At 43.4% G+C, this 27,381-nt stretch overlaps 1 protein-coding gene across 2 annotated transcripts in view; it reads left to right on the forward strand.

Moving 5' to 3' along the window:
- Positions 1-27,381, forward strand: part of SNX9 (sorting nexin 9) — an 844,750-nt gene that overhangs the window by 95,657 nt on the left and 721,712 nt on the right. The gene's annotated exons all lie outside the window — the stretch shown is intronic.

The raw sequence follows: 27,381 nt of genomic DNA on the forward strand, positions 1-27,381 counted from the left end.
TCTACAGCGACAGATGCCATCGAACTGAAAATGTCACTTACCCAGTGTACATCTGTTCGTGGCATCAGTCGCTGAGATTCACATGGACCCACCCACCTCCCCGGAAGCCTGTAGCAGTTCAGAAGTTACCTTCAATTTTGTACATTTGTATATATTACTTAATCCTTTAATAGGTACATACTTACATTTTTCATTGCGCGGGCACTATTACTATAGTACAACTCCTACCTCACCCTCTGCGGGGAAAACAATCGAAGATGGAGTCGACGCCCATGCGCAATGAGCACAGAAGGTGGAGTCACTCGGTCCCGTGACTCGAAAACACTTCTTCGAAGAAAAACAACTTGTAACACTCCGACCCAACACCAGATGGCGAGCTCATGCATACCATGTGAATCTCAGCGACTGATGCCACGAACAGATGTACACTGGGTAAGTGACATTTTCATTCCTCGTCGTGAACTATCCTGCCTTTGGTAAGAAAAAGGCACAGACAGATTTGCACTCTGTCTGCATTTTGTGTCTCCCTGTCACTCATCAACCTGATTCGTGCTACCACTGCCAAAAACTCTCAAAAATGACCTCAAAAGACAGCAAAAAGATACCTCTACATTGCCTTCAGGAGAGACAGAAAGTTGGGACTAGAGAAAAACGGCCTCTCTCAACCACCTGCAAGGGACCTGATTAACTCCACAAATCTCCTAGAGACAGATCTCCTGAAAGGCGACAGAAGAGGAGAACAAGATCCATTTCTAGAGGTAGGAAGAATACCTATTTGTTTTCTGTCGCCATCAAAGCCCTCATTCCTTCACCAGTCAATGTTATGCAAGTACCTGTCACTCACTTGCCAACGGATCATTGCTGTTCAACATCATAGGACTTCTTCAAGACCATTACTTCCTCTGGTCCCAGGTCTTCTGCACCTGCCTCCATTTGAGCATCCCCAGCAAGAATCTTAAAGAAATATAAGGCTACGGAACAAGACCCTTTGTTTTTAAGAGTCTACCCTCCACCAGATTCTGTCACTATCGCATAGGCAAAGAAAATGCATGCTATTGCCGCTTCAGCATCCGTCCTGCCAGGCAAAGAAAGCAAACAAATGGATTCCTTGTGCAGCAAATCAGCCTCTTTGATGAAAGTCTGTAGTGCTAAAGTGTTACTAGGCCGCTATGATACTCTCTAGGACTAGCTTGCCAGATTTGCGGATACAATTCCAAGGGAACTTTAGCAGGACTTTGAGGAAATCCTGCAAGGAGGAGGCCTGGTCGCAAAAGAGATAATTAGTGTGGCAGCAGATGATTCTGACCGAGCGACACATGGATACATGCACAGTATTTGCGTCAGACATACATCATGGCTTAGGCTTGCAGGCCTTAAATCTGAGGCGCAACAGCACATCTTAAATCTTCTTTTTACCCACAACTCATTATTTGAGTCCCACACAAATGACAAAATGTCAAATATGAAGATGGAGTTGGGTACGATAAAAGTAGTGGGGCTAGAAAAGAGAAAGGAATTCTGTTGCCAGTACAGGCAGTACAGCAAGTGTCCCTACCATCAGAAGGTTCACACCCCTCACTGGGTCCCTTGTCACCTGCACCATCAATCCACAAAGGCTCAATACCAGGCCTGCAGATCAGTGATTGAACGAGGAACCACTTGACAGCCCCCAACCTCCTCCAAGATACCAAGCAAACAGTGAGATCTCACTTCCTCCGTCGCTGTTACACTCTCCCTCCCCCACCACTGGAGTGGTTATCACCCACCATCTCAATGAGTAGCTCACCATCACCACTAACAAGTGGGTCTTAGATATTTTAGAGAATGGGTACTGACTTCCATTCAAGTCCCCTCCTCCAAACGTTCCACCTCCAAAAGGATCTTGTCACCAGCTAAAACTCCTGCAATCTGAGGTCTCTGCTCTGCTTCACAAGGAGGCAATAGAGGTGGTTCCATTCTCTTAAAAGAGAGTATGAGTATAGTCATGCTATTTCCTCGCAAAAAAAAATAAGGCCCAAATGCAGATTTCAGACCCATCCTCAATTTACGTCTCTTGAACCAAAATACCAGAAGGGAACGTTTTGAATGCTGGCTTTTTATCATATTTACCAAAAGCTCCATCAGGGGCTTTGAATGTGTTCCATCGACCTCAAGGATGCCTACTTCCACATCCCAGTCACCAAGAAGCATCGGAAGTTCCTAAGGTTCAAAGTGGCATCCAAACATTACCAATATAGGGCACTTCCATTCGGCCTGAAGTCTGCACCCGAACATGTTTGCAGATCAATCTCAAGAAATCCATCCGAGTCCCAACTCAATGGATACACTACCTCGGTCAACACTGTACACAAAAGTCACAGAGGTCTGTCCTTCGGAGGAGAGGCTAACATCAATAGGAAGTATACCAACGTCCGTGACACTCTGCACCCATCAACCAGGCGAGTGACATCCCTTCTGTGATCCATGGTGTCATGTATCTTCATTGTTCCCAATGCCAGGGTGTGCATGAGGCCTTTGCAGCAGAACCTAGAGGATCTGTGGGATCAATTTCACAGATAATTGGGACACCAAGATCCCCCTGCCTCCGGCTGCTTGAGCGTCAATCCCATAATGGTCTGAACGGAAAAACCTGATGATTTGTGTTCCTTTTCACCAGAACACTCCTACCCAAACAATCATCAAAGGTGCATCTCTCAGGGCTGGGGTGCTCAAATGGGTACCCTACAAACACAGGGCTGGTGGTCATCCAAGGAGCAAGAATACCACATCAACATTTTGGAGCTATGGGCAGTTCATCTAGCCCTCAAGTCTTTCTACCCATCCACCCAAACCAGTGCGCTCCTCATCCAAATGTACAACACAACCACAATGCACTATCTAACAAACAAGGGGGCACGCACTCCCACCTTCTATCCCTAAAAGTGCAGGCCATCTGGCACTGTCTCATAGCGAGCAAACTGACCATCTCAGCGTTTCATCTGCCTAGAACACAGAACATGAAGGCAGACTGTCTAAGCCTTAACTGCACAGACTCTCACAACTGGATCCTGCACAAGAAATTCTTCAGGAATGGAGGCAGCCTCAAATAGACCTGTTTGCAGATGAAACAAACAAAAAAAATGTCCAGACTTCTCATCCAGGTTCTATCAACTGGGAACAAAGGGGAATGCCCTTTTGATAAACTGGTCAGGGACATTTCTGTACGTGTTTCCTCCCATTCCTCTGGGATCCACAGTCATCAACAAACTATGAAAAGCCAGAACCAGAATGCTCCTGATAGCCCCAGAATGACCCCACCAGTCGTGGTTCTCTGATCTTCTTCACCTATCTGAAAGATCACACAGAAGACTGCTGTGGAGAGTGGATCTCCTCTACAAGTTCGGAGAGAAGATATTCCACCTTAAAGTTCCCACGCTGAGCTTGACAGCATGGCTCCTGAATTCCTGCAGTATGAACAGGTGTTCCTCAGGAATGCATAAACATTCTCAGGGAGTTGAAAAGACCACCTACCAGATGTTCTTAGTCTTTCAGATGGAAGAGGTTCTACATATGGTGTATTCAGAATCATTTCAACCCAGTTTTAGGCCAGGAGGAGGTAATATTATCCTATCTCCTCAAACTAGCCAAATCTGTTTTTCAATTTTCCTCTATGAAGGTGCATCTTGCAGCGATTACTGTTTATAGAAACTCGCGTTCTCAAATGTCATTTTTTCAAATAGCTGTAGTTAAAGATTTCCTAAAAAGTCAGAAAATGGTGTTCCCACCTGTACGTTCCCCCTCTTCCCCTTGGGAGTTGAATGTGGTACTTTCAAAACTCATGGGTCTACCTTTCGAACCTATACATAAGGCTTCCTTGCAACACCTTACCTGGAAGACTGCTTTTCTTGTCGCCATTACTTCGACACGCAGAGTCCGCAAAATACGGACAAAGAGCCTTACACAGTGTTTCATGCCGACAGGGTAGTAATGAGAACTCACCCTAGTTTTCCGCCCGAAGGTGGTGTCTGATTTCCACGTTAACTAGATAATTTCACTTCCTACGTTATTTCCTAATCTGTCCACACCAGCAGAAATTGTGCTACTCGCTTTAGATCTGAAGAGAGTACTACAATTTTATCTGGACAAGACTAAAGACGTCAAATAGTCTGACAACCTGTTTGTGAACTATGGCTCTCTGAGGATGGGCATTGCGTCCTCTAAGCAAACCATTTCCAGATCGATAGTTTCTTGCATTATGTTCACTTACCAGTTGGCCAACAAGCAATTGTCTGCCAGGCCAAAGCCCACTCTGCAAGGGGCAAGGTGGCAACAGAAGCCCTACTAGAGAATGTTCCCATCTCCAAAATCTGCAAAGCTGTTGCTTGGAGATCAGTGCATACTTTGACAAGGCATAACTGTCTAGATTCAGCTACTAAAACAGACACCAAATTAAAGCAGGCCTTCTTAAGAAACCTCTTTAAATAAACATGTTAACTGCTTTTTGCTTGCTTTTGCTTTGTCTGCATGGGTGTGGGATGGGCTTGCTACTCTATTCAGTGCTTTTGACTTTTGATGAGGATCCCATGGATGAGAAGGATAAGCTAATAACCTGTAATCCTCATCCTCATCCGAGTCCTAAGCAACCCACCCTACTCCCGGGATGAATCTTGCATACAGCAGTTAATACATGGCTGTGTCCTGTTCTGCATATAATCGTAAAAAAGTACTAGTCTAACTGTCACCCTTGGGGCATGATGGGATAGAGGAGGTCTTAAAGGCACATGCCAGTATTTTTTTTTTATGCTTTAATGCAGCCTATTGGCTAACAGCCTGTGCATTTCCTTGCAGTGTTCTCTCTTCAGTAAATACTGTGTTTGCTCTCTTTGCTCTTTCTTTTCTAAGTTACAGAAATTCTCAAGTCTGGTGAGTTGCTTATTAAAGAAAAACTCAATGTAAATTAGTTTTTTTTTTAGCCTTTAATATAGGCTGCATAGATGCATGTAAATACGTGTGTGTGTGTGTGTGTGTGTGTGTCTGTGTGTGTGTGTGTGTGTGTGTATATATATGTGTATAATATAATTTTTTCTAGGTAAAATGTTATATTCTGTTCCCCAGGGTCCCCGCAAGTAGGCGGTAATATTCAGAGGTTATGACTTTGAGGATTCCCCCTGGGGAAAAAAAACTAGGTTTACAGGTAAGTAACTTTTTTTTAAAGAACTTTATTATTATTATATTTTACATAAGTCAAGTAGAAATGTTGCAGTGCAAGAGATACAAGTCCACAGAGACAGTTCTTTGTGTGAGGAGATAGGCCCCAGCATCCACAGGTAAGTAACACAATGCACACGTCAGGGCAGCTAGTACATGAATTAATCACCCCATATATGTCTAGGTTTCGAGCAACGTTCCAGTCTAATTACCCAATCATAGTTTATTGAGTGTATTATTAACACATTTGGTTGGTGCATGAAACATGCAGAACAACAAGGTAGGTTAACCATCCACATCAGTGCTGGTATCAGAGGTTGAATCCTCATCATGCTCATCATCATCATCAACATTAAATCCGTCGATCAGTTGACCCCATGTCAATATTTCTGCAGCTGCTCCATCATCAGCGCGCTAAACGTATGTAGCTCCTCTGCTCCTTCCCACTCCTGGAGATCTCTTGGCCAGTGGTCAACCAGCGGTCTCCTGAAGCCCCACCAACCCATGAACACTCTACGTTTGTCCAAAAAGAGGGCAAGCTTTGTAAGCTTATATGGGATCTTCCACCCTGTCTGCCTGACCACCACTCCGAACAAACAGTCTATTGGAGTCGGAGCTATTTCCAAACCAGGGACCTCCTCAATTCTGGGGACCACCTATATTGTTGCACTCCATCATAGGACCACGCCAGATGTAAGAAGGTGGCACCCTCCTCCCTGCAGACCTTACATTTGGCTGCCCTAAAGGGATCCATCTTACTGAATTTACACAGGGTCACAGAGGTGCGGTGTAAAAATTTGAAACGTAACAACTTAAATCTATTATTGCATGAGACAGTACGCACCAGCTTTGATGCTCTAGCCATATTGGTGTTGGAGAGCAGGCCCTCCAATTCTCGCTCCGAGACTTTACCCACCACACAGTGCTTTGGGGTCATATCCCCTTAAGTGCCTTATAGAACAGTGTAATCCGGTGTCTCCTCTCTCCCCGGCGGATCAGTCCCCCCAGTACCTCCGACCCCAGTGGGCCTACCACAAACGCCTCCTGAGCATCTTGTAATCAGAGAAATAGCTCCCTGGGATACAAATCACTTGATATCACACAGCCCCCTATTATCCATTGTTCCATGGACATAGTGTCCTCAATAGTCCGAAATGGGGCAACATCCCACAGACGCTATTCCCTGCTGAATGCGGCTTGACGAAGCACCCCTTCACCACCTGTTCCCATATAGCCGCAGTATTTACGACTAGGTATGGGACCGGGTGCTCCGAGCAGCCCTCCCTCATCAGAAGCTGAGCTAGTGTAGCCTCACTGAGCATGCCCCAGAAAAGCCGTTACTTCCACGTATCCGTCTCAATCACCATGTGGTATGTTGCAGGTGTGTCGCATAACAGTACACTTTAATATCCGGGATAACCAACCACCCCACACCCCCCCCCCCAATCCTCTAGATCCCTTCAAAGTATGGTCAGAGCCATTCTACTATCGTGCCCGTTCATATCTGGCACACCAGCAAACTGTCCAGCGTAGAAAATAACGTGTAGTCGGTTGTAATCAAGAAATTCTGAACCGGACATATACAACGCTGGAGGAACACCATTTTAGTGATTGCAACTCTATTCATCGCTGAAAGAGGTAGACTATTCGAAAGCATGATGGATCGTTCAATGCAAGACACCACCCTGACTACATTAAGGCACCTATGGGCTTCCTCAGTGTGCTTGACCCAAATACCCAAGTATCGGAACCCCTCCGGTTCCCAATGAAAGCCCACCCCTGGCAGCCTATCTAGCAGCCTACCACGGAGTTCTCCCAAAGGGAAAATAAGTGACTTGTGGGCTTTCACCTTGAGCCCAGAGACACTCCCGCATTCCATCAACAGGCACAACAGCAATGGGACCAATTCATCCGGCGATTGAAGGTACTCCAAAGCATTATTGGCGTTTAAGCAAACAACGTGCGTGGAGTATCCCACCCGAATTCTCCAACCTTCCGTTTCTTGGTGGTGTAGCAAAGCCAAAGGTTCAATAGCTAAAGCGAAAAGAAGTGGTGACAGAGGGCACCCTTGCCTGGTTCCCTTGCCGACCACCCAAGTCTCTGATAACTCCCCGCCTGCTCATACAATGACAGAGGGGTCCGTGTAAAGAAGCCGCATCCAAGGGCAAAATGTAGGTCCAAACCCCATATCCTTTAGCTCAGCCATCAAATATCCCCATTCGACTGTATCAAAAGCCTTTTCCAGGTCCAAAGATACCAGTGCCATCTTTTTTGCCACTTCCATTGTCTTGTGTGAGACCTGCGTTAAGCACCGTAAGTTAAAGGTCGTGCTGCACGCCGGCATGAAGCTGCATTGCTCTTCATGGACAAGGGCACAAACTATCCCACACAGCCTAGTGGCCAGGATTTTACATAAGATTTTAACATCAGAATTTAGCATTGTGAGCAGCCTGTACAAGGATGGATTTGTCAGGTGCCCCCCAGACTTGGGAATAAGGCAAATTACACCCTAATGCATTGTTTCTGGCAGTATACCCCAGTCTGGCGCCTCCAATAATTTTCCAACTTAGAGTAGCAGAATATGTTTCATAAAACTCATTCTGATATACAACTCCCCCTGCGGCCTTTGATTTGCTCAGGGCCTTTATAGCGTCCCTACCTCTTCCAGTGTTATGTACTCTTCCAATTCTCACATATATTCCTGTCTCAGCTGAGGGAGTTTCATTCTTTGGAGAATGCCATTCAGTTCCCCCATCTGGACTTGCCAGGCCAGCCCAATACCGGCATGCAAATCGTCCACCAACACAACCAGGACATCCTAACGATTTGAGACCAATATTCCTGTGGCATTCCTGGGATGCAATATAGGAGGAGACTCTACCTCCCATTTGAGAATCCACACTAATAGCTGACCTGATTTATCTCCCTCCCTGTTTAGCTTTTGACGATAGGTCTTAAGTGTCAGTTTACCTAGGGTCTCCCAACTACTTCCCTCTGCTCTGTGTAACCGGAGGTGTTCCCTGCTTGATTCAGCATTCAGTGTCTCTTGTTTATGAACATGTGCCAGATGCCCTTCCAGTGTCTTAAGGTCTGGCTACAGCTGTCTGCATACCCCACACACGGTCCCTATACACGTCTCTCGAACAACACCCTTCAGTGCTTTCCATTCAATTGCCCTTGTGTCCATAGTTCCCCAGTTTGTCTCCAAATAGTCAGTCACAGAGGTCACCACCGTCTCCCTACAAACTGTATCTGTCGAGAGGTCAGAAGGCATGCGCTAGAACCGAGCCCCGCCTCCCTCACTCCCACCTCAGTCTAAGGAGCACCGGGGCATGATCAGACAGGAACCTCCCCAGGTGAGTCACCGCTGCCACCTGTGCGGGATCTAGGTTCCCCAGCAGGAAGCGATCCATGTGACTAAATGTATTATGCATTTTTGAAAGACATGTATACACTTTGCCTTCCGGGTGCAGCTCCCTTCAACCATCCCAGAGTCCCAAATTATGCATAACCATGACGAGAGACCCCACCATCATTGATTCAGTCCCCTATCTCGGGAGTGGCGATCCCTTTCCTCATCAAAAACACAGTTGAAATCTCCTGCCCATATAATGGGTGACCCCAGCCCAGTCTCCCACAAGTCTAACGTATTATCATAGAAGTACTGATCATCGTTGGGCGCATATGTATTCAGGATTGTAATTGGTGCACCATCCATTGTACCCTGGTGATGATGGTGGCGCCCCTCCACATCTGCTTCAATATAAGTGTGTATAAAGAGGACACCTGGTGCCACCCATATGGCTACCCCCCTCGCATAGGATGAATATGATGCAGTGAAAAGTTGACTTGCCATTTCTTACCCAGTTTTTGGGATTCCCCATCCATCAAATGTGTTTCCTGTAGACAGGCTAGCTGAACCCTGTGTTTCCGAAGGAAGGAATATACCCTGTAGCAGGTGTAGTAATTTGTAATCTCCCTGACGTTCCACGTTGATACCGTTAGTCATATATCATATGTTCACCCCCGTGCCCATGTGCTCCCCCTCGTACCTGCCCATGTACAGGTTGGAAACTCTCAAGAGTCCCCCACAGGTAAGTAACTTATCCTTTATGTCATGTAAAAAGCATGCCAGCCGGCCTTAAACCCACTCCTATAGGAGTGAGACAAAGATCTGTTCACTTTTCTTGATGAGCGGTACATTAAGAGACTGTATTACTGAAGTTTTTGTAGAGTGCCTGTACTGAATGGAGACTAGGGTCAACGGTTTGTCCCTTTTAAGTAGGAATACCTGAACTGAATTGGAACATGGGTGGGGTGGGAAAGCTTTGTGATTTATTTTCTCCAGAAAAGTACTGTTGTTTTGGCCCATTGTTGCTAAAAGTCTCAGAAGAAGATTTATGATTTGATGATTGTTCAGGTGTGTAAATGGCAATGTTGTCCTTTTCTGTGGATTCCACCATCACCACTTTGTAAACCCATTTTTTTTTGTACTGGGAATTTTTTCATTACAAAGCAAAATACTGTTATATCAGCAAGGCAACAGGCATGAACACTCAGAGCTGCAATTAATTTTAAGCGATAATTGCAAGCATTTAAGGGGAAAAGTGTGGGGTACCCTTGTCAGTCATGAAGCCATACTACTGAACGCTGTTAGTCATTTAAACTGGCTCTCGACCTAGGGCTAGCAGGACAGACATCTAGGCCTCGGCTTAGAGACAGAGTTAGACCGGTTTTGGAAGCATACAATGGTTGATAGACTACGGATCAATAGGGAAGATTATTCCATCCACCAAAGTGCACCATGCACGAGGAAGAATCAACAATAGGTGCAGCAAGTATAAGACTCTTCAATTAAACCAAAGCAGATTCCTTCTGGGTAGAAAAGAAGTCTTGCTACTCCATTACAGCCAAAGGTTAGTTTGAAAGGATGCTGTGTTGGGTCACTTAGTCACAAAATCCCAACAAAGAAGTTCAAGGCCTTTCCTCATCTGGTATGTTATCTATACTTGTAGGCATTAAATGTTAAAAATAAATGGTCCGGAGAAACACAGTTAGGATATAAAATGTAATGCAGGGATTGTTTTTCTCTCTACTAACAATACTTTATTATTTCCCAAAGGAATTCTTGTTTCCAGTCTTAGAATAACAAGAGGTTGAGAAAAAAGCACAATAAGGCTTCTAGCCTTTTTCCCGATTGGGACAGCTACAGCCGCCATCTTTTTGTCAGTGTGCACTCTAGCTTCCCATACCACACATGCATTTAAACCACGGCATGGATGCGCAGTGGGTGTGCTGCTGGTGTGCCGAAGGTGTGCCAAATGCAAGCCCGTCTGCATCTATCCGCTTCTCAGAAGCAGCCAGCTTCGGCCGCTGTGCCCAAACTGCAAAGGAAGGTAAATCTCCGTTAACTTAGAGCTCAGATCAACTGCTAAACCTAGCCCCTTACCAAGAAGTGTTTTCCCATGACCTTGGATCCATTTGCTTAACTGAGGTTGTCCGTGTGCAGTGTGACTATCGCCTCAATCTGAAATGTCCTTGCAGAAAAGACACATTGCTGCCTCAGTCTTTGAGTGTTAGGACTCCTAGCTTTTGTGCAGCCTTGACTAATGCTAGATTGCTGCCTAAACATGCTGTCGGCATTTTTGACCTCCTATGTGAAGAGAATATTGATGTACTATTTTTTACGGAAACCTGCCCAACTGATTTGTTGGGCCATGCTATCTTCTCTGCTATGCCTAAAGGCTACAAAATATGCAAAGAGGCTCACGAGACTGGTAGAGGAGGAGGAGTTTCTATGATCTTCAGGGGCATGTTCAATTGCACACAAATCCTGATAGGAGCGGCGGCTCTAGGGTTTTGTCTTGTCCTCTCTCTTAATCGTTGGGAGTGCTAGTTTATAGACCCCCAGGTCCAGCAGGTCCCTTCCTTAATTTCTTATACAGCACCTTGTCTCACTTTGCCTTGAGATATGTACACTTTATTCTTTTCGGAGACTTTAACCGCCATATGAATATTGTTAGACCTGGCATCCTTGGCATAGTCTCCCCTGTCTTGCCTCTGCTTCCCATGTTTTGAATGGGTGCTGGACTCTGCTTCTGCTACTCAGGTCACTTTACCACTGCGGGCCATGCTAAAGTGCAAGTGCCCCTGTGTGAATTGTATGAGTAATTGGCTTCTCCTTGATAGGCATATTCGATTTACTAGTAAGTCCCTAGTAAAGTTCACTAGCTGTGTCCAGGGCCTGTAAATCAAATGCTACTAGTGGGCCTGCAGTACTAGTTGTGCCACCCACATTAGTAGCCCTATATACATGTCTCAGACCTGACACTGTAGTGTCTGTGCATGCAGTTTAAAACTGCCAATTCGACATGGCAAGTGTAGCCACTTGCCAGGCCAAAACCTTCCCTTTTTGAACATGTAAGGCACCCCTAAGTTATGCCCTTGGGCAGGGTGCAGTGTATGTTAAAGATGGGACATGTACTTATGTGTTTTACGTTTCCTAATTCGGTTTTTACTGTTGCAGGGCCTGTCTCTTTCATAGGTTAATGTGGGGGCTGCCCTTAGATATGTTTTAAAGTGCAGATTGAGGCCTAGATGTCTGTCCAGCTAGCCCTTTGAGAGCCAGTAGAGATACAGAGCTTGGGGTCTCTGAACTCACAATTTAAAAATACATCTTTTGGTAAAGTTGTTTTTTAAATTGTCTGTTTGAAGATGCCACTTTTAGAAAATGGGCATTTTCTTGCTTAAACCATTCTGTGACTGCCTGTTTGTGGATTCCCTGTCTGGGTCAAACTGACAGTTGCACTGTTTGTGAATCACTTCTAGACAGTGACACAAAGGGAGCTGAGGTGTATCCTGCATATCCTGATGAGCCATCTGGGCTAGTGTGGAAGGAGAAGTGGGCACTTACACCTGAATGGGCTGTGCCTGCCCTTACACAATGTAGTCTCCAACCCCCTGGTGTGAGTCTTGACCTAGGCCTGGGCAAGGCAGGATCTTGTGAACAACAGATACTTTCCTTTGAAGTTTGCCTACTTCAAAGGCAGAAAGGGGTATAAGTAGTGGACCCCAGATTTTTAGATTTGTTTCTGGAACCAAGAGGAACCTCTGCCAAGGACAAGAGCTGAGGAGAAGTGCTGCCCCTGTCTGTGACTGTGCTTTTTTGGGCTATCCTGCTGGTGCTGCTTCTGCCTGTGAAAGTGGACATAGACTACAATTTGTGGTATATTCCTGCTTGTGAAGAATCTCCAAGGGTTGTATTGAGCTTGCTTCCTGTTTTGAAGTCTCAAGGCCATCAAAGACTTCCTCTACCAGCACCTGGACTCTGCTGAAACTCCTGTTCTAGCAAGTGGTGCCCTATCCAGTCCCTGAGCCCTAGGAGGTAAAGCTGGTAGAACAAGGACTGAAATCCACGCACAGGGAGCTGTGCAAGGAAAATTTTGACGCACCACCTGCAACGAGGCTGAAAAATGACCCGCCACCCACCTCGTGGCTGATTTCAATACATCGTGGCTGGAGAAATTATCCAACACCCGCTTGCAGCCGCTGAAAACCTTGCAAACAGGATTTCTCACGCCTCGTCGCTGTGTGTCAAAGTCCTCGTGAACCTGCACGGATCCGAGGTGCCCTGTCTGGAAATCATCGCATCTCTCTTGTGGGAGATCAAAACGACTCATCGCCTACCCGACCGGAGAAGAAAAGATGTACAGCCTCAGTTGTGAATAAGAAATCGATGCATCACTGACTTTTCTCACACCATGCAGCTTTATTTTTTACGCAAACCAGGTACTTTGTGTGAAATCAATGTTTCCTTTGTTTTCTATGAAGTAATACTCTTATTCTTTTGAAAATTCATGACTTGTGTATGTTGGATTTTTGTCTTGTTTGATTTAGATACTAAACTGGTGTAGTGTCTATTTTTTTGTGTTTTCACTGTATTACTGTGTTTTTGTGGTTCAAATACTTTACATATTGCCTTTGAGATAAGTCTGACTGCTTGTGCCAAGCTACCAGGGGGTGATCATGTCCCCAGAGGCTAGTGTTTGGTGTCAGGAGCCCATGGTTAAATGGTGTCAGCAATTGGCTCACTATTTCCAGAACAAGATTGTGAATATTCAAGCCAGTCTTCTCCTTTTGTCTCAGGTCAAGGAGATATTAGTGGATAACCAGCAGCCTGATCTAAGTCAGGACGCAACCCTTACGCTGGACAGGTTTGGTCTGATCTCTCCAGAAGGTTTGCTACTAGAAATCTGTAGTCTTGAGGGTGGTTCACCCTCTGATCCATGTCATCCTGGCCTTTTTGCCTTAAGGGCTGATATCATTAACCCCTTGGCCAACACCCTCTTGAATGCCTCTTTGTCGTCCGCTATAGTGCCCCGGGCCTGGAAGCAGGGTAAAATTTGCCTTCTGCCATAGAAGCCCCAAGCTGATCCTTCCAATTACAGACTCATCAGATTGATTCTGGCCCTCTCGAAAGTACTAGAAAAGCACGTTAAATGTCAATAAAATAACTTGCTGGATCGAAGTCAATCAGTTTTAGTGGAGGTTGTAGATTACATCAGGGGTACCTTAGATTCCGGGGTCAGTGCTAAACTGATCATGCTTAATTTGTCCGCAGTCTTTAACACCATGCCCGCTCCATTCTCCGGGCCCGGTTCCGATCCATCGGATTCAGGGGTTTGGCCATGGACTGGCTGGCCTTGTTTCTGGAGGGAAGAGGTCAAGAGGCATGGGGCCCACCTTTTTCATCTGGGTCCCGTGATCTCCAGGTGGGAGTGCCTCATGGCCTTTAGATGCTACTCAACCAATACGTCAAACTATTGTTTAAAAATCTAGGCATTAAGCTTGATGGAGAGCTCTCCTTTCTTCCTCCGGTTAATGCACTGGTTGGGTCTTGTTTTTGTTTGCTACGTCTACAGAGGAAAGTCTTCCCTTTTCTTACTCTTCCTGTTCGGATATTGGTAGTACAGGCTTTAATAACATCTAGGCTTGGCCATGGCAATGCACTGTACCTGGGCCTACCCGCTTACTTGGTTAACAGATTGCAGGTGATCTAAAATGCAGCAACCCGTACCATACTAGGCTTGCTCCTGAGAGCGTATGTTTACCCTTAACTTAAGGAGCTGCATTGGCTGCCTCTTAGGAAGCAAATCCTTTTCAAGACCTTGCTCTGGATATGTAAGGCACTTCATCAGTCGGGCACTGATTACCTTAAAAAAAGGATTTGCTTTTATGTGCCATCCAGGAACCTGTGCTCAGCCAATCCTTCTTTTGGCCAAAATACCTGTGTTTTGTTGGCCCAGAACAAGGGGCAGGTCCTTTTCAGTCCTAGGACCTTCACTAAGGAACAGACTTCCCTTTGTGTTTCGGCGCATTTCAGCCACTTTCCAGTTCCGGAAGCAACTGAACTTGGATTTTTTAAGCAGAATTAGTGTCACTCCTCTCAGCTAGGTCTCACCAGAGATGCAGAGTGCCAGGACACTCTTTGGAGTAACGGAGCTCTTTTAGAAATGCCCATCACATTACATTACCCATTACTTACGCTGTGCATGCTGCTTCTTGATGCCAGTAAATACATCACTGTACTATATTAGAAGGATTGCAATTTATGAATTGGAAGTAACAAAATTATCTCTCGGTCAAAAGCAGTAGTTCACTTCCCTGTCTAAATTAAATCCAACTCCGTGAGCTCCATGTTACACATAGTGCGTTGCAACTGGCACATTAACCTTCTGGTGCTACGCTGAGTTAAAACTGTGACTAAATAAAACATAGACCTCTCCCAGAACCGTTAACCACTAGAGTTATCTTACCACTGCTATTGCCCCCACGAAGTTGCTGATCTCTGCAGCAGGTGTCTTAACCCTGTACGATATTTAAAATGCAGCATATTTGGGACCAACTAAGTGATGTGGAGCAGATTTACTGTCCCATTCTTGTTGCCTATTTGTTTGCAGAAGATTTTTTTTAAATGTACCAGTTGACAGTCATACTTTGCTTTTCAAGCTCCACCCCTCGTTACTCCATCCTCTTTTCTCTGCCACACCTTGACCCCGGTTCACAGCGCGCCTCGGTGCTGCACAGTTAAACTAAATTAAACAATAAACGTTCACAGTTATGCCAGCGTCGTAACCCCTGAGATTCCGAGGGCATGCCGAGAGGTAACCCAGAAGCCGCATCCTGGACATAGATTTATATCGTTTGCTTTTTAAGTGGGTTTAATCGCTATAGGAATTATTGTCAGAAGACAAAACAGGGCGGTTAGTTCCTCTTTTATGAGTCTGTAAACAGATATGTGGGGTGAATGAATCACAGCTGGAACCACACGCAGTCTATTAGTCAGAAGACTTTGGAACTCGAGGAGGCGGCCGAGCCTGGTGTGGTGTCTGCCAATCCACGTTTGCGGAGGACTTTGACAGTGGATTGAGGTTGCTTTTATTCGGTGTACCACTGCACATTTGTCTCTGGAGGAACCTGTACAGCTTGTTTCTCCTCCGTTTTGTGTGTTGTTCAGTCAGTGTCACAATACAAACAGTAATCCACGCCTCCATCGACTTAGGAAACTATTAAGTATACGGTGTATTTTGAGCAAACACTTTACCTTGTTTTATCTTCGCTTTTTGGCACGAAGAATATGTTGAAATTATACTGTTGGAAGCCATCTTTAAAATCATAAGATTACATCCTTAATTTTTCTGAAGTCCCGATCACAGTGTAATTTTAGATGTTTGCTTTCCTGATTTCTAGAAGCCTAATTTTGTACGTTGCCTATACACTTCTACTGTAAGGTTGTTTATTAAAATCGTTCTCGCAGCCGCATTGGAGTCACCAGGTACGGATTTTTTCCAGTGAAGCTGATAACATGATTCCGAGATCACAGCCCCACATCTTGCAGTAAACAGTGATGTATATTAATTTATCCTTAGCAATCTTGCATCCCTCAGCTTTCTTATTAACCCTAGGATTCTACAGATAAATGGGCAGGATATACAGAACTTTTTCATCTGTGGATATGTTAGAGCAGATTTGCTAATCTGAGAAATTTCGAATGATTTGCGTATAAATACTAAAGAGAAAAATCGATAAAGAAACTAATATTTGAAAAAAACGTGTATGAGTAAAATGTGCCCACGGGGAGTGGTCACCATGTGTGTTAACAAGATGCTAAATAATGAAAATATACATTAAAAATGTACTAATATGTCATATTTGAATGTATAACGTATGTTTTATGATAATTCGTGTTCTTAACTCAGCCAAACTGGAGGCCTGGTCTTCGCTGGGCCTTGCTTGTTGTAACGTAGAGACGTGACAAAGCTGCAGAGGACTGGAACTGGAGAAAAGGACCTTGAACTGTACAGAGTTCAGAGAGAGCTCTGCTAGAAAAAGTCTGCAAATGTACCAGTGGACAGGAGATGATGAGGACAAATTGATACAATTATGTGTAGTGTAGGCTAAACATACTTTCCCAGGACTTGAACAATGGAAGCACTGACTAAAAGATTGCGAGCAACAATTTCGTTACCTGCAAAGCCGGATGATGATCTCATCGACAGAAGAACCAATCAAACTAATGGAACTTGAAGCCTGAATTGACGTGTATATGTGGTAAACAAAAACTATAGGTTAGAGTCATAACTTCTGAAAAGGTTGACCAACTAGCAATTAGTGGGATGGACTGAGAGACCCTAATAAAAAGTCATGACAAGGGAAGGAAATTTAGAGCAGAGAGGCGAGAGTTGATGACGTCAGGAGATGCTGTCCGAAGTGCTGGCAATTGGCCTTACTCTCTGTGAGCCTGGTACTTACTGATGATTGATGACCTGGAGACGAAGACTGACTCGTTGCTGATCTATCTTGGATAGGTAGCTATAAAATTGTGACTGACTAATGCGTACTTTTTCTTCTAGGTACCAACTGCGCTGTTTAAAATATTTTTCTCTTTTAGATAGATTTTTTTCCAAATTAATGGTTTTGTCTAAATTGTTCTTCGCATGAAGACCCCCATGCTGATGTTAATTTGGGTTAGGTAGGCTGACAAGGGTGACTTTGACAGTGACAACTGACTGACTAAATTGCATTGCTGAATTATTCCATAAAATGTTAAAGAATTTGTTGACTTATGTTGTTGCTTTGATTGCTCGAGATTTTCTCTGATGTATAAGTTGTTTAGTGATGATTAATAAAGTTTGATTAACAATAAAGTTGAATAAAGGTTTCGATTAGAATTGTAACAAAGGGGAATAAAAATGATTAACCTTCTTATAGAGTGATGGTGTTTCTTATAAGATAGGGTTTTCCACAGAATGGTTGATATTGATTATAGTGCTATTGATGGTTTCGCTGGTCTACGCTTAGCTAGGATAATCCATGCGATCCAAAAGGTTCATCGACCTATACACGTCCCCTTGTAAGTTTACTTACTAAGGACCAGGCGCGCTAACAGATACAACCTCAAATTCTCTGCATTCTAACTGCAGGTTAAAAGTAGTAACTGTCTCGAGGAATTTATTAAGTCATCAAGTAATTTTGAAATCAAGGTAATTTCTAAAAGATCAGAATTTTATCCTTATTAGCATTTTAAGGCGAATGCTTCAGCATGCAGCAGTCAACATTACCAGTGACAAGCTTTTTAAGCTTTTCTAATTATACTGTGTAATCTGCGAAGAGGTAATAATTGTCATTAATCAAGTCGAGTTATTATTTGTCAGGGTTTAAGGGCTGTTTCCTCCCTATCCATCTTGCCTTTCCATGTGTATGTACCTCAGACTTTGCACTAGTGCTGTGGCATGACTGAAAGGAAATTATGAATAATACTAATTTCTGCCATGTTACTTGAACAGGAATGTGTTTGTACTAATAAAACAGCTGTAGCCCGCCTGTAGAGTTGGCTGTGTCCTAAGAAACACGCATTTGCAATGCAATAGTTCTCGCATTTGCTTGAGTTTATAGCTATTGGCGTTGTAACTGGACTTTTCTTGCCATATAAATTGGTCAACCCTACTGCATAATTTGGTCCTCTCTGCCACAAAATTCTAGTGGCCCTGCACGTAACTAAAGCTTGTCCTTGACCTTCCTCTGCCTGCAGCAGAAAATGAAGATGTTGCCATTATATATTTGAATGTTTTTATTATTATTTTGGGGTCCCCCCAATCTAGTGTGGGGACCCAGAGATGACCTAGACAGAAAGAGTATGTTGTGCAGTGAGTTTTGGGCAAAAATGCCTTGTAAAGGAATGCCTTGCAAAGCATGTGGCAAGTTTCCCAGTGCAGTGAATATTGTAGTGTCTTGACTGTAATGCTCAGAACAGCCCCTAAAGGACACCTTAATAAAAATAGCATTTGTAAGAAACATGATCATGTAACCATATAGTCAGCCCCTGGAGGGCACAATGACATGAAAACAGAATAGCAGAAAGTAATGATTTGTGACCATATATGTAGCCCCCTAAAGCACGTAGTGCCTTACATATTTTTTAGGCCTAGCAAGCCTACTGCAATACTATTACAAAGAAGGCCCTCAAAATTCAAACTACTCTCAGCTGTAAAACAAACGTTCTAGCCATGAGAGAGCTTAAAAAGACAATGAATGGTGGGAGAGGTTACTATTACCCCCGCACCCCAACATAGTGTGGGGACCCAGAGATGACCTAGACAGAAAGAGTTCATCGTGCTGAACATTTGATGATTGTGCTATTGTCCTAGGACCACCACAGGCTTGAGTTATGGGCAAAAATGATTTGAAAAAGAAATGCCCTGAAAGAATTATGGGCCAAGTTTCCTCGAGTGCAGTGAATATTGTAATAGCTTGACTGTGATGCTCAGAATAGTCCCTTGAGGACACCATAATAAAAATAGCATTTGTAAGAAATATTGTCATGTAACCATATAGTCCACCCTAGAGGAACTGAATGTTGGAAAGTAATGCAGTATAAACATATATGTAGCCCCTAGAAGATGAGACATATTGCCTTACACATTTTGAGGCCTTGCAGGCCTACTGCCATGCTATTGCAAAGAAGGCCCTTAGAATACAAACTACTCCCAGCTGTAAAATAAAAGGTCCAGCCATAAGAGGGCTTTAAAAGGCATTAAATAGTGGGAGCGGTTACTATTTTGAGGTCCCCCCAACCTAGTGTGGGTGCCTAGGGATGACCTAGACAGCGTGTTGTGTTGAACATTTTAATGGTGATCCTAATGTCCTAGGGACCACATGCTGAGGTATGGGCAAAAATGCTTTGGAAAATAAATGCCTGCAAAGCTTAATACTGGCCGTTTCCCTGAGTGCAGTGAATATTGTAGTATCGTCTCTCCCGTTGTGCTGGGCGAGTCCCGTTTAGGATTTCTTTTTTTTTTTTTTACTGTTGTACATTAGGAACTGCTAAACATATGTTAGTCATGTAAAGCGCTCCTTAGATCGAGTTTGCAACATATGAAACTTCACCTACTCATGTAAACGTCTTTTCCGATTGAGTTTGCACTCTATGAACCTTTTTTTTTTTTTTTTTTTTTTTAAATGAAATAAATTTGAAATAAATAAAAAAGAAAAAGCAGCATGCCCCAAACGTGGAAGAGGAAGAAACAACATACTGTATGCAGTGTGAAGCAGCGAGCCATAATTAAAAAATAGCGTGCCACACTAAGATATCTTGCCGATCGTGCAGCTATCCATGTATGGGGTCTGTCTTTAAGGCAGTAACAAACCAGCCTCTAGGTGGGACAGAGGTAAAGCATTTCCCTACTAAATCAAGGAAATTTTTAAAGGCAGTCCCAGGAACGAATGAAAGTGATGTGCATGGTTAAAGCCCACAGAATAGATTACAACAGATTGGAAAGAGCAGCTGTTATACTTATCCTAAAAATGACTGTTTCATTGCAGACATGAAAAGGAAGTTGCTAATGAAGTGCATGTGACTGGACTGGCTAGAGAGAGCTCTGACGAGTCCCCCTACTGCTTCTTGATTCGTTGTAATGGAAAACATAACTGCCTTGTTTCGAAAGTGTATGCATTGATTATGAGGGTCAGTACATTAAGTAGATCTTGTTATTGTTTGTGAAGTAAAAAGAGGAACACTAACCTTTCGACAACTTTGCTTCTTTGGCTATAAGAAGAATTCAGCACATTATTCTGGGTGCCTCTGCTGCTTTACGCAGACATTTTAGCCCTCTCTTGGGATTTTGCATAGCACTAACATGCCCCCTATCGAGTGACTTAAAGCACTTTTACAGAGTGTAGTCGTATAGAAATCCAAGGAAACAGGAGAATTTGTGGTTTACATAAAATTCACGGTGCCAGCAATCACTCTACTTTTGGCGAGAAATAGACTTTGGTTATTAACGTCCATTACTGACCCATGCCCACCTCTTTTACTTCTGATGTCTTTCACATGCCCTCTGGATATGGCTTGCCGCCTTTTGCCTGGGATGGGTTATTTCCAGCAGGAGTCACTGTGTCTGTATTCATCCAGCTAGAGAGAGTGTCCTCATCTGGAGTACAGATAAGTTACAACTTTGTCCCTGTACATCTAATGATGACCGGGTTAACAAAAAAGCATTGTAGAGTTATTTATAAACATAACAAAATCTGAAAGAATATGTATGTTCACAGACAAGCTCACAGTAACGAACTTAGATAAGAAGAGGCAACTTGAATATCCCAACACGACAGAGTGGCTTGGACGGCATACAGCATTATGGGGTCTCTTCATAATAGTACAAATATCTCTTCTTGATGTATTCTATATGCCAGGTGACTGTGTACTTGGTCCACTTTACTTAGTAGCTCCTTATTTAGTAAATACAGATGCAGTTGACAAATTCATTCAGACAGTATGCATTGCCAGTCACAAACCATGCTTATTTTGTATATAGCCTGCACACAAACCTGATTTTTGTTTGAATCTGTTTTTTTTCTTCAGTTTGATAACAAATCGTGCAGACAACAGGACATGCTTCATTTTACATAGGCAGTGTAGCACCCACAAAGCTGAGCTCTGTGGCGTGATACAAATGATGCTTTACACAATAGGGCAGTACTAAGAGAAATTAGCAATACATCAGCATGTAAATGTCAGCCGGATTGACTGCAACTACTTAGGAGGTAAGATGCAATACAAACCTAGTAGCCTGCCAAGAGGGCCAACAATATATGCATTGAGAAGTGGACAGACTATTCCAGTTTTGGGTAATGCAACAATTAAAGAGAAGAAGCCCAAACCTGTGCCCCCTCTACTCTGCCCCCCCACCCACATCGCCATGCCCTGTCCCACATTCACATCTTATTTAGTCAGGAGAGCACATGGTTACACTAGTCAAAGTACAAGTTTTGGGTCCTGGAACAAAGTTAACAGGGAAAGGCCAGATGCCCCGTAGATGTTATATGGTTAAGTAAGGTCCGGTCATCGACTGCTCCCTCCCCCACCCTCTAGTGGGCCACCTGGAGCATCAGTAGCGTTTTGTGTGGCAGCCTGCAGATCAGTCAGGCTGGTGTCCCAGTTGTTGGCACCTTTGTATCTATTAAAAACACACCAATATTCCAAACTTGCTCCCTTATTCACTCACTTATCCAAAATAATTTTCGGTATTGAAAGAGGTAATTTAGAAGTGGCTAGAAAGGGACACCTGTGTCATCTAAACACAGTGAAACTGCTGGATATTTGAAAGCAGAGGTTCAGCCTGCTCTGCTGTCGAAACCCTTCGCCGCCACCTTGCCTTCCACGGTATTCAGGCCATACAACATAGAGCAGATCTTCCTATCTAGAGCATACCCTTTTCTTTTTTTTTTTTTTTTTGCAACCAGCTTGAGTGGCGCATAAGTTGTGAACAGGGAAAATCAACAATGACCCTTACACCCTAGTTGAAAACTCCCTGCGCTTCACAGCCATTTATTTGTCCTGTTGCGTGGGGGGCACACAAGCAAAACCTACTTTGCACTTTTGAGCTGGTTACTCCCCAGTTTGTGTTAAAACTTAAATTTATTAGTTTACCTGATTACCACTTACGTGGCCTTTAATTGACTGCAGTCAAGTCACTCCGTGACAGCCGATTCATACAGAACCCCAACTAAAGTTATCTTTTTTGCAGATCTGGTATGTGTGGCTCTGATTTATCAATCCTGTTCCAGTTTCACTTCTTTGATCACTAGTAATGATGTTGTTTTAGGTACTGATGTGCCAGTGGTTTTGCAAGTTCTCATTGTAGTCAGTTGCTTCCTTTTGCATTGTCACCTAACATGTGCCTTAATTTGTTTATTTTGCCCACAAAAAAATATTTCAATTTTGCATGCTATTGAGGTAGCCCAACAGAGGTGGGGGCGAAGACTGCTAGCACATTGCTACTTGTGTTAAGGTGTTATATGTCTCCTCCACTTCGAGGCGCCTTGTTAAGGAACTTGGGCCTGATGTACAAAGCCATTTTGAGGTTGCAAAATCTGAAAATAGCTAAATCACAGGGTTTGCGGTTGATGAATGGCTTTTTTTAAAAATCTTAAATCTTTCAAACCTAGTTTGCAGTTCGGTAATGGTTTTAGAAAGGGATAATGAATCACTGTTTGGAAGTGGTGTTTTAGGGCATCTCTTCCAATAACGAATCGTTATGGTATGCATCAATGTTTTTTTAACCATAATCTGATTTGCAAAATAATCAAGTTACCGACTCCCGAGTTGGGGGTGGTAACACATTTGCAAAAGGGAAGAGGTTGCTTTGGAACTCCTTTCTCTTTGTGAATGTTAAAAAAAAAGTTGGAGGAGTAGCCAGAGGGACACTCAACCACTCCCAACTCTAAACAAACTTTAAATGAAAATAAACTTCTCTTTTTAAATGCAGCCCCATTTCTTTTAAGAAAAGGGGCTGCTGCACTTAAATTAAAAAAAAAAGGTTACTTTATTAAATTGCGATCAGACATGATGGTCAGCTGACCCTAGAAGGTCACTGCCCCTGTGATGGCATCGAATCGTAGTGAGTCGCAGTTTTGAGACCTTCCTTGTGAATATTGATGAGGTAGTTCAGATTATGAACAGCTTTAATTTGGAATTTTGTGAAATGACCTGTTGTGCTATTTCCAACCAGTTTATGTGAATGGAAATTTCATGCATCAGTCTGTTAGGGAAGGTTTCTTAGGCTCGTGCAAGAAATTGGTGCTTAAAAACAGCATCTGAAAAAGGAGCTTTGTGTGTCAATCTACTTCCACAGTTATAATATGGGCTAACTCCATTCTGTTTTTAAATTTGACACAGAGGTATCAGTATTGCAATAACGTCTTTGGAACTCCCTGCTGGCATGTTTTCTCCTCGAGGTAAACCACATCAGATAAAGACAATCCCTTAAAACGTGGCTTTTTGTGTGTACTTTTTCACAATTTATCTCTTATTTTGACGTTTTTTTCCCCTCTAAACCGCAGACGACACAGCTCGATGAAGACTTCGCAAGTGCGTGGAAGCCACAACAGTTGCATGCTGGTGTATAACTTTTCTTGTCACTCTGTCAGTCAACAGAATATTATGAAAATAGGGGTCAGGTTTTCTTTGTAATTGTGTAATTGTTGTCAGCTCTTCACAGAAGATAACAAACGTAATCACCTGTTTTAGAAATGAAACGTTTTATTTAACGTGGCAGGATCAGAGCAGTGTCACTGATCTTGAAAACTAAGGAATGGACCTTTTTACACAAGTAGGATGGGGCTTTGTTCATGGCAGAGATATTCCCTATTAATTGGGCGATTATGGGTTAATCTATTTTATTTGTATAGCGCGTACACCCTCTGAAGAGACGTTGAATTATTTGCATCAAAGCAGCAATTGAGATGAAAAATAAATACACTCGAAGGCACTCCTGCCCAGGAAAGCGTTTTATTTCTAGATTTATAAAACTATGTTTGAAAAATATACATGTTCGAGACAACTGCTTTCCAAAGCCAGAATGTGGAAATGAGTAGGAGAAATGTGTCATTGTCTGCAGATCGGGAGAGCATATGAATGAAACTAAGTGGTTTATGCTGTCGTGCAATGGCTGACGGGGTCGGCTTTTGTGCTGGTGGCGTCCGGTGCTGTAAATTTTGTTGGCGCCCCCACAATGACCTCCTCCTCCATGGGGTTATCACTACCACCCTTCAAAAGTACTCCTCATCTTTCAGAGCAAAACCAGCAATTAATTTATTTTACAGCGTTACTCGCCCCAGTGTGGGGTGTTTTCGCACCTTACATCACACACAAAATGCATTATACAGAGACCGTGAATCATACAAGTGTGTAAATCAGAATATAGGCAATGTTCTGTCAGACAGTGAAGTCTACATGATGTAGTAGTCCCGTCATTGTTTTAAGACATGGGTACTCCCAAAGGGCCACAAAGTAAGGTCTGTGGTTTGCCCGCAGGCCGCATTGATGCCAGCACGGTGGCAGTGTTCTTTTTGTTATGCTGCATCTTAGCCATAATCTTTCTACCGCATCTTTGAGTAAACAGTCTCTGCTTGCTATCACTATCTTGGGAGAGTCAAGTGTAAAAAGATAGTAACTTCATTATTGAATTGGAATGAAATAGAATTGCGCACCTTGGAGCTATAAAACCTGGGATTTAATCATGGCTTTCCCACCTAACTAAATTGGGTGATGCTATGCAATTGTCTGATTTCACTTTTCCTCCTTTTTTCGAAATATTTACATATAAGAACACTTTGAAAAATATGTGTTCAAGATCTATACCTTGTATAATACTTTCTCTTGTGTTTGATTTATTAAACCATAATATTGTCCATCTATAATAAAAACCCAGCCCACTCAGAGGGTTCTTTGTGATAACTTACTTCATAGTTCAGTATCGGCATTGCTGCCAGGTTGGGAGAAGGCATGACTGTTTCTATGTTCATTTTGAAAACTGTCACTTTAAAAAAAAATACATCTCAAAGCACTGATATAATCTCATGTACTAGGGGGAAGCGCATGTTAATGAAATATATGGTTTTAAATTTGGAAGATACTTTATTTTTACACATCTGTTGATAGATATCTTAAAAATAAATGTGTTCCTAGATTTAAAAGGTGCAGGACACCTTACTTACTTACTTTTTTTTTCTCATTTCAGTTAGTGTAAATAAATGCACTTTAATTAACATCTTTATGAATGTTAGGGCTCACAGCAACCCAGTGCAGTCATTCAGCTGGGAGCTGCATGTAAAGGTCAGGAGGGCCGCATGCGGCCCCTGGACTGTACTTTGAGTTTGGTTAACTTTACTAATACAAATTTATTTCTACTCGGACAAATCTGTTTTTGTAACTTTTGCTTAAAAAAACAGGAAAAAACATATGTTTCGAAACTTATGCCTTGCAGCTTGCATGCAGATCTTTCAGTACATAGCTCACTGTGCTGTATTAGGACTGCAAGTTATGAACTGAAATTAACAAAATAATCTGTGACTGAGGCAGTGGCTCACTGAGCTATCTACGCAAAATAAAGTTCTGTGATCTGAATGTTAGATTTTTTTGCAGCAGGCATATGAATCCTGTGTGCTACTTTATGATGTGTTGAAAGTGCCACAAGACAAAATTCCATCTCTCCCGTATATACTTTGATCACCAGATTTATCTTGACATTTTTGTTATTGCATGAACATTGCTAGCAACACAAGGAACTCAGAAGCAGCTTCTTTGAACCCTTTTACTGCTGTCCTTTTCCTCCTAGAAAGCTATGTCCTTTTTGAGTGTTTGGGGTAGCTGCACTTAGGCCTTACTTACAGGGTCGACTTTATGCCTTCACCCTCCTGTTTTCTGAAACCGTTTTGGTTGGCTTCTAGGGCTCTAGCACTGGGTAGCAGTGATAAAGCGTGCAAAGTGCTTGTGATCTTTCTTTTAAACATGGTAGAATTGACTTAAAGGTAATTGGCATATTTAATCTACTTATAAGTGCTTAGTAAAGTGGTACTATATGTACCCAGGGCCTGTAAATTAAATGCTACTAGTGGGCCTACAGCACTCATTGTGTCATCCACTTAAGTAGCCCTGCAAGCATATCTCAGGCCTGCCATTGCAGTCTGTGTGTGCAATTTTACACTGCCATTTTGACCTGGCAAAATAAACCTTTTGCCAGCCCAAACTTTCCTTTTTAATACATATGGCATCCCGAGGGTAGGCCCTGACCAGCCCACAGGGCATGGTTCAATGTATTTAAAAAGTAGGGCACACACTTTTAAGTTCTCCGTGTTCTGGTAGAGAAAATATCTTGAATTTGTTTTTTCACTACTACATGGCCTGCCTCTCCCATAGGATAACATTGAAGTTACCTTTTTACATTTAATAAGCTGTAACATTCATTTGGTAGCCGGTAGACGGCTTGAGTTTGGTGTCTGAAGAATTGTAATTAAAAGCCCTCTTTTAAAGATAAAATCCGATTTTCAGTCACAAGTCTTAAAATGGCACTTTTAGAAAGTTGGCATTTTCATGTCCACACCATTTGTATGCAGTTTAATCCTGGGCCACATGACTAGGTGTAGCTAGCAGTTGGTCCTTGTATATTGCTCCCAGACAATGAGACAAATGGAAGTTAGGTGTAGGCAGGATGGATCACTGAAGTCACGAGGGGAAAGAGCTGTCACCTACCCCACTTGCACATCATAAAGTCTCTGTCTGGGCACTCTCACAAAGGGGCAGGACAGGGAAGGAGGAGATTCCTGACACCTCAGGGGGGGTGGATAGCTCGAGAAGCATCCCTTACTTTCAAAGCGGTCACCAGGTGTAACTATTGGACCTCTCACCCAAACTCTTCAGTACACTTATGTACCTGTGGACTCTTGCCAGGAAGGACTGCTGTGCTGTTGAAAGGGCTGCCATTCTGCTGGACTGCTGCACTGGTGGGCTGCCCCATTGCCTGGGTGAGAAGGGCTGAACCTGCATCTCTAAACCCAGGACCACAAAGTAATTCCAAGGGCTAGTTGGCTGGCCTTCTGATCAGAAGGCTTCCAACAACCTTGAACCTAGCACTTGAACTCTGCCATCTGTGAGTCCTGCCCTCCCAAGTACCATTGCTGTCCTATACCCTTGGAAATGGGCCTGAAAGTGTTCTGCGAGCCCATCTGTTGATTCAGTAGAACGAACGCATCTCCTGTACGGAGAATCTCCAGCAGAACCAGGGTATCTCCTTTGCTGCTCGATGCATCGCCTTCGGAATGGATGCATCTCTCTTCTGCATGGACCTCCCCCACGCA

The sequence above is a fragment of the Pleurodeles waltl genome, chromosome 5 (assembly GCF_031143425.1).
Source record: "Pleurodeles waltl isolate 20211129_DDA chromosome 5, aPleWal1.hap1.20221129, whole genome shotgun sequence".
Taxonomy (NCBI): domain Eukaryota; kingdom Metazoa; phylum Chordata; class Amphibia; order Caudata; family Salamandridae; genus Pleurodeles; species Pleurodeles waltl.